Below are 12,562 nucleotides of genomic sequence, written 5' to 3'. Positions count from 1 at the left end.
ATATTTCACTTATTTGACAAAACACTGGAATATCTTCTTCCATTGCACAGCAAACAACGAGTCCACCTTTATACTCGAGTCCATCAACTTTAACCCAACTCGTTGAGAAAACTTCTTTTGACCGAGTAATTTCAAGCATGTCATTATTGACCACATTTTCATCTGTGAGGGAAAAAGGTTTCATTGGCCCATATTCCTGTTGTTTCTGGGTGAATGTGTCCCAGTGATAAGCAATGGCCATCTATGCTTTTTAGCAAGTGATTTGGTTATGTTTTTGAAATTTTTAAAATAATCTTTAAAAACTTTGTGCTTGGCTTCGAACCTCATTGACCACATAAATAGTAAGGGGCCAATTTTCCGTGTGGTAGATGGGTAATGGATCATAAAATGATGCTTCGGTATTAAGTTTAAATAGTTTGTGGTGTTCAACAATCAAATGCTTCAGATAAACAGTCATACCTAGAGTGAGAGAAGGTGAAAAAACTATGTTCATTATTTTAAGTAACAACAGTAACAGCTCCCAGTTTTTGTTTCCTGCAGGAATAATGTCACCAAACAGCAGTGGGATGTTTTTCACAAGACAAAATGTCTGAATAGAATTCAAACCAATGCCATTGCCAGTGCTATCCAAGATGATCTTTGTGGGACGGTTTTTTCTTTCTGAAAATCCATGATCAAAACCATAAATTCTGGAAAGCAAGTCCCGTTCTGAGATGTGTTGTTTGAGATACCCAAACAGTAGTTTGATCTTGTACTGAGTCACACCCTCAATAAGATCATGCATGATATCAAATGACTAGTTATCACAAACAATGAAAGTACTTTAATGAATTCAGTGTAGAATTCTTTTTCAACCCATACAATGACCTCAGTTCTGAGTTTTCTTGGAGAGCCTGGCAATGCATTTGAAACACATCTTTTCCTTGAATAATAACCTTAGGATCATCCTCACTGAAAACTGTTTGACAATCACTTTTATCAATCAAACAAAGGCGACAAAAATGACGGCTACTGAATGACTCATTAAAACCAGGAATTGCGTGCATCCATAGATTATCACCAGTGACCTGTGAAATTGTACCATGTACTGGCTCATCAGAAAATGGAAGACTTATCCCTTTGCTCTCCAGCTTTTTCACATTATTTATCAACAGTTCAAGTATCACATCAAACCCATACATTTGCAGGTCCTGCGTGTGAAAAAGTGCTACCTAATGAATATTCATCAAAACTGAGTTAAATTTAGGAGGCAAGTTTCTTACAACAAAATAAAGACAGCCAATTTTGTGAATTCCTCGCTTTGAACCAAGCGGATTGGCTGTCTCGAAATCATCGTAGTAGATTTGGATTTGTAATGCATGTCTTTCAGCTGTGAACAAAGGGTGGGTCTTAAAATAACTTCCATCAAAAAAGTCATTGTAAGTGTCGGGCTCAGATTTCCCCTCTTGCTGTAGTAAAGCACAAATTCCTGAATTTCTGCACATGAATGTCAATGTTTCTAAAATTGGCACATAGATAAAAGTATCCCTCACAGGTACCTGATCATAAGTCCCAGATTTCTGATTCCGCCTGTTATCATATCTCACTCCAAGCGTTATTTCTCTTGGCTCAACAACTCCCCATTTTAGGTTAAAGTATTTATTTCATTTCCATTCTGTATTCAGATTTGTGAATGGGTTTTTGAATGTCTCAAAACATTCATTTATCACAGATATATTGGGGTCAGTTTTTGGTATAGCCGAAGTAACACAATGTTTTGCTTGTGAGCGAAGCTCGCTTGTTAGCTCCTCCAAATCTCCTACAATTGAGGATACCAAACTGTTTGAAATTCCACTCCCCTGCAATTTGGCCACAATGGTCGTACACATTTCTTTGGTTAGATCTTTATGAAGTCCTGAATCACTGCTCTCTGAAGAAATTCTGGATGGGCTACATTGATTAAGGGGATTAAATTGGTCCTTACATTGCACCTGACATGAACTTGCAACAGGCTCACTGGAGGAACATAAAGCAGTTTGAGCAATTTGCTGAACATTGCTATAACATTATTGAGGTGCTTTCGAAAGTCTGCATAGGTAAGGAACTGATGCCTGCAGTTTGGCTGAGAACAAAACAGTTTGAACTTAGGTCCAGGATAGTAACCATGTTCAACCCTTAAATGTGAAATCAGCAGCTGACTGTCCGCATACTGTTTCTGACACATGAAACAGCCCAACATTGTTTTAGCCTCTTACTCACAGAATGAGACCAGTAAGGGCTGGTTAAGCAGTCTGGCTCTCAACTCTCTCACTCTGGGTGACTCCTTCATTTTCCCCATATCAATGTTATATACTGTTGTCTGCAAGAACGTGTAAAAGTTGACCAATGCTGCATCATACGACAAGTTGAACACAAAATGAGCTTTGAACAGCTCATCAAATGCCCCGAGGAAGCGGTTTGCCTGGCATGGGATCAGATTCTTATCCATCACGATGTAGAAGGTGTCAGTGTTGTTCTTTTGACGTCCAACAGCGAGGAGGTATGGATGTCGACTGTGTTGGTTGCGGAGATGCTCCTCCAGACTGCAGCATGACTGTGAAAAAAAAAACCAAGAATAATGTGCACCCACTCCCAAAGTGAAAACCATATCATAGAATTGACATTTTCTGACTGGCTAATATACAATGGTAACACCTGTTTTTGTTTCATTCACTTTTTAACAATACTGATTTAAACATGTAGCTAATAAGGTAATGCGAAAGAAATATCATGATAAACTTGCAATAATTACCTTATGAAAGACGACAAGTTTCTGAACTGCATCACAAGCAGTGATTTTAGGAGCCTTCGGTCCGCCTGGTGGGGGTGGGAGGAGATGTATCAGCAACAACAGGGATGCCATTTCTTGGTCGTAGGCTAAGGATAAAAAGTCATGCGTTAACTGAAAACTCTATACATTTAATCATTTGAGTTTGAATTAAAACAACATTCTTCCATTTATTGTTAATAAATATCCCAAAAAGCAAATTAACTTTAAAGATAAAATGGAATAAACAAATCCAGCAAAAAAACACATTCCTCTTGATTCCAAATTTTAATCATATAGTCAATAACAAATGAATAAAGTCACCGTTACTGAAAATAAAGCAAATAATTTAAAACAGGCAAAACAATTACAACTCACTTGTTGCCGCATCAGAATCACTTCCCAGAGGACTTTCAGATGATTGCAGCAAGCTTCTCAACTCTGGTGTTGAAGTGAGCCGCTTAGCTTCTTTTATGATGTTTGGCTTGAAGAACACATCCCATTTCTGAAGCAGCCTGGAGGATATGTCGTCATCAAATTAGAGCGTGAAGTCTTGGTCCACCAAAAAAGATATTAAACTATTAGCTCTAATACAAAAATGATTACAGCTACAGGAGACGCTCTCAAATTCTAAGCATTTTGAAACATTTTATTCCTTATGTACCGAGCCCTTTGTGTCCAGGAATCTTTTGAAGGTTGAGAGGACATCAACACTTCTGCCTGGGTCATTGACAAGGTTCTAACGGAACTGGAAAGTCTCACTCATCTTCTGGAAAATCAGGGAGTTGTCTGTACTATGGTTGAGCAAAGATATGGCCTCCTGGCAAGCATCCCCATCAAGCTGCATGTCAACAGAAACACCCCTTCGGATATTCGGGCCTCCAGAAGAAAGGTCAATAGCGTCATTTGGTCGTTCAGATGCACGTCGAATCTTTCTTTGGACTGTTGTGAGACGCCAAGAAATGTATCCTGTGCTGCTTGCGGCATCATAGAAGTGTTCCTGGGAAAAATAAGTGTTACATCCTTCAAGGAAGGGAACAGCATCACTATCCCAAGAGCATACTCTTCTCTGGTTGCCTTGGAAGGCAGGTGCCTGCAAAGAGATATTAATTTAGTAATCTAAATGTATGCAATGACCAAACCGATAACTGGCACAAATACAAACGATGTGCATTACACATAACCATGATTATCGATCATGTGAGTAACCAGTATGTTAACCATTTGTCTTCTTGTGGCATCTGTAAGGGTATTTGTTGATTGGTACTCCTGTAGTACTTCTTCACCACCAGACTGGCTTCTAAGAACAGCTTCAATCCTCTAATAAAAAAAAGGAGAAAACTAAAAATATTAAAAGAGAACGTAAATCAAGGTGATAATAACCAGCTTCCTCTCTATAGCCTTGACATGAAAACATTTTTGAAGTACAGAAAAACTCTTGAAAGTCAAATTCTGCCTCAACCTGTTTAGAAGACGCTGCATTGCCTTTATTCTCAATTCTTTGTCGCTTGCTGGGGACTTCAACGATTATAGTAGACGTACTTGAGCTGAAGCTCGAGTCAGACATCTCAGAAGCAGAGGAAATGTCAGAGAACTCTGAGGAATAGAACAAAATGTTAATAATTGTAATACTAATTGAGTGCTTGATTCTACCTGACTGTATATCTTACCGTCATCACAGAAAACAGTCAGCACCAGACTGCCTTGCCCAACAATATCGCTGAATATTTCTGCGTCAACTTCTGTACCTGTTGCATCCTTGTACATAACTTTTGCATCAGGTGGCAGACAAAATCTCTCAATTACTGGAAAAGATAAAACAAAACTGAATGTGTTTTGGAATAAACGCTCAAAGCAAAAAGTGGTTCATGTTAAATACACTCATCAAACACTGTTTATCATTAAATACACCTAGAAAAAAAATCCCTCAAATAACCCATTCCATCTCAAGTCAAAATTAGACAATTAATAACAGTTTGTCTTAAATTGACAATTTTTATGTATATTGTGCTCAATGAAGGTACAAATTGCAGAACTAAAACTCTTAAGCAATTTATGAATGAGTTTAATGGCATACTGGTCTATTTTTAAACAATTACCTTGTTCAAGCTTGAATATAAATAAAAGGAATTAAATTCAAATGAAATGAATTACTTTATTTCCCTGAAATTTATTAATTTACACACCTTTTTCATGAAATTTCATGAAGTCAACCTCCTCCAACTTCACATACTTCTGTAGTGTCTTGTACTTTACTGGAACCAGCATTTTGTCTGAAATAAAAGTTTCTCCAAGTTAATTAAGGAAGAATATGCGATTTTTCACACTTAAATGTAGCAGAAATCAAGTATATCCTCTGAAAAGAACTTTGTGAGTCATGACTGTCTACAATGAGTCTGTGATGTTGTCTGAGCCTTATCTACAGCATGTGTACATGGATGTGACGGATGGCCGGCTCATCCCCTCACATATAAAAGTTGTTTAATTGAGGGACTAGACAAAAGAAGAATAACATACTGTACTCACTGCTTAACTGTGTTTCTAGATCACGCTCATTTCAGGTAAATTTACATGCAGTGTGAAGATACGAGCATAATAAAGATCGCTAGCATTAGCATGCTAACACAACAATGCAGCGCAAGTTGTTTTTGTTTCATGCTGGTGCTCAAGGGCGACATCTGCTGGATCAAAAAAATCTCATATTCTTCGCTTTCACTATCCTCAGCTCCTCATTTCAGCTGTGTTTCTATTCAACTCCAAACGTCTGTAAGCCTGCCCACCCATATCCCTGTGACATGATTAGCTGTTCATAGTCTTTTCCTTCATCTTTTTAATGTCTGCTGGCAACTACCGTTTAAAGCACATTAGTGCCCCCTTTCCATGTGTTTGGGTGGTGTAATTACAGGTTTAATTTATCAAACTTTTACTGAACATTTGTCATATTTATACTGAGAAAAATAATCGGGACAATCATCATTATTGTTTTATCGCCCAGGCCTAATTAACACAAAAGGAAGAAATGAAAAAAAAAAGAGTAATGCTAGCAACGGTCACAGAACAAATACATGTTCAAACATGTGCCCGCATGTTCGGACAGTGCAGAGAAAAAAAAACCCAGCACATTAGCTTCAACCTCAAAATGTAAACATAAAATCGCATATTTACATTTACAACTTAAAAGTGCCTTATTTATTTTTGTTAATAATGTTTGAATGATTTAAATTGTAAGCTAACGGCAAGAGACAGCTAGCTAGCATTAGCTTATCCATGTGACATGTGACTGTGGCCATTTAGTTCATGGCAACACACAAGGCCATTTAAAGTACATATTCTCCACAAATATATAATTGTACAGTAGTTCAGAGCATTAATTTACTTTCTTTCATTAAATTAGACTTTATTTTACTTACCGTATAGAACTGCAGAGGAGCAAACCTTTCTCAATGGTTCTCCTGTCTCTCCAACCGACATGAGCAGGAAACATGGGCAGAGGCGGAGCTTAGATTAATTAACTCTATGAAGAGTGGGACTAACACTAACACATCAACACTGTGAAACAACTCAAACACTTGACACCATTTCACTCAGAATGAGTTAAAATAACACATTGGGAGTTGAAATGAACTCTGAAATGTCTAACCCTGAAATTTTAACTCTCCAATTTTTGCTGTGTACTTATTCTTTGCACTAGGGGGCGCTATGGTTAAAATTTGTTATTGTTTTGTGTCACTGTGTTCAGAGGCCAACCCTGATCATACCTATGTAATTTCAAGAAGATCAGACAAAGTATATAAGAGTTACAGCCACTTCCTGTTTGATGGCGATGTGATTTGTGGACTTCCTGTTGAGTTTTGGGCGTGGGTGCAAGAGCCTTTTTTGTAGGTTTTGTCATGTTAGAAATGCATAGTAAAATTCAGAATTGTAGGTTCAACGTGCTGCGTGGGCTGAATGTTTGAAATATTGTAGGGGGCGCCACTGAGCCATTAAGCCACGCCCACTCACTTAAATGGTATAACATGTTTGACTTTACTACCAGGATTATATGTATGAAGTTTCGGGACAGTACGACTATGTTAAGCCCGTGAAAAAACTACTTCCTGTTTGATGGCGAGTGACGCGTCCATATGGTGACAGTGTTGGATGTAGGCATTTGAGCTTTAAAGTGTTGTATGGCCAAGGTGTTAGCATGGTCCACACCAATTTTGAGGCATTGAGCCATTTTGCGATTTTTTTTACGAAACCACCAAAATATAAAATTTTTCACGAGACCTGATGAGCGTGGAAAGTTTGGTGAGTTTTCGGGCACATTCAGGCCCTCAAAAGTGGACGCAAAGAGGAGGAACAATAAAAAGAAGAAGAATGATCGCTAGGGTTTCAAGAGGGTCCTCGCACGGTTCGTGCTCAGGCCCTAACTAGCTAAAAGCCACCTACTGAGGTGAAGTCAGACAAAGTTCTTACAACGAATAGATTCTCTCCTGGTGCTTGTATACTGGAACAAGGATAGTAGAAAAATTAAACTAATAGAGCTCTAACTGTAGCTCGACTTCACTGAACATGTAAGGCAAGGCAAGGCAAGGCAAGTTTATTTATATAGCACATTTCAACAACAAGGCAATTCAAAGTGCTTCACACAAGACATCAAAAGCATCATGACAGAGGAAAGAAAAGAAACATTAAAATAGAACATAAAAAAAGAAATAATCTGAACATATGTTCAAATAAAAATAATTCAAATTAAATAAATAAAGTAAAAATATAGAGAGTTAAAAGTTACAGTGCAGAGTTAAAATTTAAAATCTTTAAAGGCAGCTGTAAACAGGTGTGTCTTCAACCTTGATTTAAAAGAGCTGAGAGTTTCAGCAGACCTACAGTTTTCTGGGAGTTTGTTCCAGATATAAGGAGCATAGAAACTGAACGCTGCTTCTCCATGTTTGGTTCTGACTCTGGGGACAGAGAGCAGACCTGTCCCAGACGACCTGAGCGGCCTGGATGGTTCGTAATGATTCAGGAGGTCACTAATGTATTTTGGCCCTAAACCTTTAAGCGCTTTATAAACCAGCAACAGGATTTTAAAGTCTATTCTCTGACAGACTGGGAGCCAGTGTAAAGACCTCAGAACTGGACTGATATGATCCATTTTCTTGGTTTTGGTGAGGACTCAGTGTTCTGGATCAGCTGCAGTTGTCTGACTGATTTTTTAGGCAGACCTGTAAAGACACTGTTGCAGTAATCAAGACGACTGAAGATAAAAGCATGGACAAGTTTTTCCAGGTCCTGCTGGGACATAAGTCCTCTAATTCTTGATATGTTCTTCAGGTGATAGTAGGCTGACTTTGTAATTGTCTTAATGTGGCTTTTAAAATTGAGGTCTGAGTCCATCACTACGCCCAGATTTCTTGCCTGGTCTGTGGTTTTAAATCTTACTGACTGAAGCTGATTGCTGACTCTTAGTCGCTACTCCTTTGCTCCAAAAACAACAACCTCAGTTTTGTCTTTGTTTAGCTGGAGAAAATTTTTGCACATCCACTCATTGATTTGTTCTATGCATTTACCCAGTGCTTTTATGGGACCATGGTTACCTGGCGACATTTTAATATATATTTGTGTGTCGTCTGCGTAGTAATGATAACTTATTTTATTGTTTTTTATAATCTGAGCTAGTAGGCATGTAGAGGTTAAACAGAAGAGGCCCCAGGATGGAACCTTGGGGAACTCCACAAGTAATTTTTGTTTGCTCAGATTTGAAGTTACCTATAGACACGAAGAAGTCCCTGTCCTTTAAGTAGGATTCAAACCAGTTTAGTACTGTGCCAGAAACTCCCACCAAGTTTTCCAGTCGGTCGAGTAATATATTGTGGTCAACTGTGTCAAACGCAGCACTGAGATCAAGTAAAACTAAGACTGAGGTTCTGCCACTGTCTGTGTTTAAACGGATGTCATTAAACACTTTAACCAGAGCTGTCTCAGTGCTGTGATTTTGTCTAAAACCTGACTGGAAGACATCGAAACAGTCGCTCAATGTCAAGAAGTTATTTAACTGTTGAAAAACAGCTTTTTCGATTATTTTACTTAAAAAAGAAAGATTTGATATCGGCCTGTAATTGTTCATTATTGACTTGTCTAGATTGTTCTTTTTTAATAGTGGCTTGATGGCTGCTGTTTTCAGGGCCTGTGGGAAGACACCTGAGAGAAGAGACAGGTTTACAATTTGTAACAGATCTGGAGCCATGACTTGGGAGACTTTTTTGAAAAAACCTGTTTGCAGAATGTCAAGACAGCAGGAGGAGGAATTTAATTGTTGTATAATGTCCTCCAGGTTTTTAAGGTTGATTTGATTAAACTGTGTCATGGTGCTTAAGTTGGTTTTAAATGGACACAGCACATATCCTGATCCTGATGATGAGTTACTGACAGTTTGTCTAATTTTCTGGATTTTATCAGTAAAGAAGGTAGAAAATGTATTACAGGCCCTGGTAGAATGAAATGCAGATGCTATTGACACAGGAGGGTTTGTTAGCCTGTCGACAGTAGCAAACAGGGAACGAGCATTGTTATTGTTTCTGGTGATGATGTCAGAGAACAAAGATTGCCTTGCATTCCTCAGTTGTGAATTATAAGTGTGAAGTCTCTCTTTGTAGATGTCATAATGAATCTGGAGATTAGTTTTACGCCACCTGCGTTCAGCTTTTTCGACAATCTCTTTTTCCGTTTCTTACCAGTGTCGAATTTCTCCATGGAGATTTTTTCTTACCAGAGACAACCTTCACCTTAGTGGTAGCAATGGAATCAATAACATTTGTGATTTTTGAAGTTATCTACCAACTCACTGACTGAGCCCCAGGACAGGGCAGCTGTGGAAGAGAAAACCTAGTTAAATATTTCACTGGTGTTTTCAGTGATACACCGTTTTGTGATCACTTTTGTTTGAATACTTTTGTACACTGACATAGTACTCTCAAATAAAACACAGGCGTGATCAGATAGGGCAACATCTGAAACAACAACCTTGGAGCTGTCCAAGCCCTTGGAGATGATTAAGTCCAGAGTGTGCCCTCTGTTATGTGTGGGCTCTGTCACATGCTGAGTCAGCCCAAAGCTATCAAGAGTGTGAAACAGTTCTTTAGTCCCTCTGTCATGGGGGTTATCAACATGGATGTTAAAATCACCAACAATAATAACATAGTCAAAGTCAATACAGATCACAGACAGCAGTTCAGTGAAATCATCGAAAAAGTTTGCACAGTATTTAGGTGGCCTGTAAATATTTAGGAACATGGCTTTGGGGATGGACTAAAGGGCCAGATATTCAAAAGAAGCAAAATTTCCAAAAGATAATTGCTTATATTGGAAGGAATCATTAAACAAAACTGCAACTCCTCCTCCTCTCTTATGCACTCTAGCCTCACTTACAAAACTGAAGTCAGGAGGGGTTGACTCGATAAGAACAGATGCACTGTTATTTTGATCTAACCAAGTTTCAGTTAAAAACATAAAATCAAGCTTGTGCTCAATAATAAAATCATTGATTAAAAATGATTTCCCTGTCAGTGATCTAATGTTTAGTAGAGCCAGCTTTAGGATCCTAGAAGCTTCATCTGCTAACGTTTTTGGGACGCTAAGTTTGACAAGTTTGCAAAGTCACATAACTGCCTTTTGTTTCTTGGCAGAGTCCCCTTTATTCTTCTATTACCTATCATCACAGAGATTTTGGAACCTACTGACGTGCAGGGCCCCTTATCCTGGAGAGAGTCATGACTGTTGATATCCTTGCAGCCTGGACCCAAAACACATCAGTTTGACCTCTGAATGTTCTGCATTTCATCCTTATCAAGCTGAGGAGACAAAACATGACGCACCCGCGGAGGGACAGGGGGGGTGAGAGCCGTCTCGGAATGGGCGATGGTGGGCGCCGTCGGGTGTTTATGGAAGACAAAAAGGGAGAGGGGCGGGGGGTACTTTTTAATCCAGCATTGACCAGCTCCTTAATCTGGTCAGTGAACTCTAGGTGGGGGGAGGAGGCAGATAGGGTGATTACGGAGGAAGATGATGATCTGATCGGGGTTCGAGGGGGCAAGGGCGGTGAGACTTCACAGGTGTTGGTGAGGGGGTCAAAGGTGGGTGGAGACCCGTCCTCTTGGTTCCGATGTCTCTCCTCTTTAAGTCTCTCCTCAGATGCTGGCAGACGTGATTCTTGACGAAGGTTTCCATCACGCTGTGTTTTGTCTTTCTTGAAAGCTGTTTTCTTTTGTCTCTTGTCCTTGGCAGATAGAACTGATGGTTGAGGCAGGGAGTAAAATAGGTTAGAGGTGAACAGTTTCACCCCTGACATGTTCAGGCAAAATCCATCTGCCTTAAAAAGATGTCTGCGTTCCCAGAAAATGATAAAATTGTTAATAAAATTCACTGAATGGGCATTACATGCAGTTGTAAGCCAGTTATTTAGTGCTAACAACCTGATGAATCTCTCCTCTGCTCTTCTGACTGGTGGTATGGGGCCGCTGATAAACACATCCACATCCAAGGGGCTGACCATCTTCAGCAGACCAGTGAAGTCCTGCTTCAAGACTTCTGATTGTTGTTTTGTGACATCATTTGACCCAATGTGTAGTATGACATTCTTCACAGTCGGGTGTTCAGCCACAATATGCAGGATCCTTTCTGCTAAATCAGAGACCATATCTCTGGGAAAACACAGTACTTCAGTGTTTTTAACACACATCCTTTGTACATCTTTAACAGCAAAGTCACCCACAATCAGAGTTTCAAGCCCAGGCTTTAGCTTTCCCTGTAGCCTTTTACTTTTTGATATGTTTTCAGTCCTTACCCTGGTGTCTGAGGATGGAGAACCAGATGAAGATCCAGGGCTCTGCAACAGAGGGGAATATCTGTTCTGTAGTTCCACATTCATTTGTGGGGGAGGTTTGTTCCTGACCTTCCCTTTCGCAGCTGTCCACGGTTGTATCCCTCTTGATTCTTCTCCTTGGAGAAGGGAGGCATCTTGTTGCTGATTAGCTTTAGCTGTGTACAGTGTTTCAAAGTACTGCGGCACAGGCTTGTTCACAAATTTAATGTTGCTTAAATTAGGTTTAGAAAAAAGAAGATATCAGCAAAAGAAAAGAAGAAAAGCGTCTGCACTGTAAGAAGCTAAATGTTGTTTTTTTCAATATGTAAGCATATTGAGTGTTAAAGTTCAGGTTCTTCATCAAAACACACCCTGTAACAGTTTAATTATTCTTCATCCTTCAAAATAATTCTGTCCCTGAACCTCACGAAGAGCTCTGAACCCTCCACCATGGAGCTTTTCATGTTCACACCATGTTTCATTCAGCTTGATTCAGTCCCAGTTTGTCCTTGAAAATGACCTTCAAAGCACTAATAAGGGCTATAATTCACTGCTGGTAAGAACTGTTTTATATCTGTGAACATTGTATTAAATGATTCAAAGAAAACTTGATCATGATCAATAAGTCAATCTGCACCAGTGTTTGAAATGTTCCAGAGGTTTCTCTACATAAAAAGGTGATAAGAGCATGAGGTCTGATCACACAGAGAAATTGAAATCACATCCATGTGGTGTGGATAACAGCCCTCCAGGTATCTGCTACATTTATTGGAGTGGAGGAAGCAGGGAGGAAAAACATTTACCTTCTCCAGCCAACAGCATCAGTCTTCTTTAACAAAGTTTATTATGAACCATCCATCATCACATCCCTACACTCTTTTCTTCAAATACATCAATATGTGACTTTTCTGCAGCTTGGTCGCTGCCCAATGCTT

The 12,562-nt window shown here is 39.3% G+C and overlaps 1 pseudogene; it reads right to left on the bottom strand.

The window, feature by feature from the left end:
• Positions 1-2,230: 2,230 nt before the first annotated feature.
• On the bottom strand, positions 2,231-11,782 carry LOC109980788 (uncharacterized; annotated as a pseudogene).
• Between the last annotated feature and the right edge of the window lie 780 nt (positions 11,783-12,562).

Source organism: Labrus bergylta, chromosome 14 (genome assembly GCF_963930695.1).
Source record: "Labrus bergylta chromosome 14, fLabBer1.1, whole genome shotgun sequence".
Taxonomy (NCBI): domain Eukaryota; kingdom Metazoa; phylum Chordata; class Actinopteri; order Labriformes; family Labridae; genus Labrus; species Labrus bergylta.
This window is presented reverse-complemented; position numbering and strand designations above follow the sequence as displayed.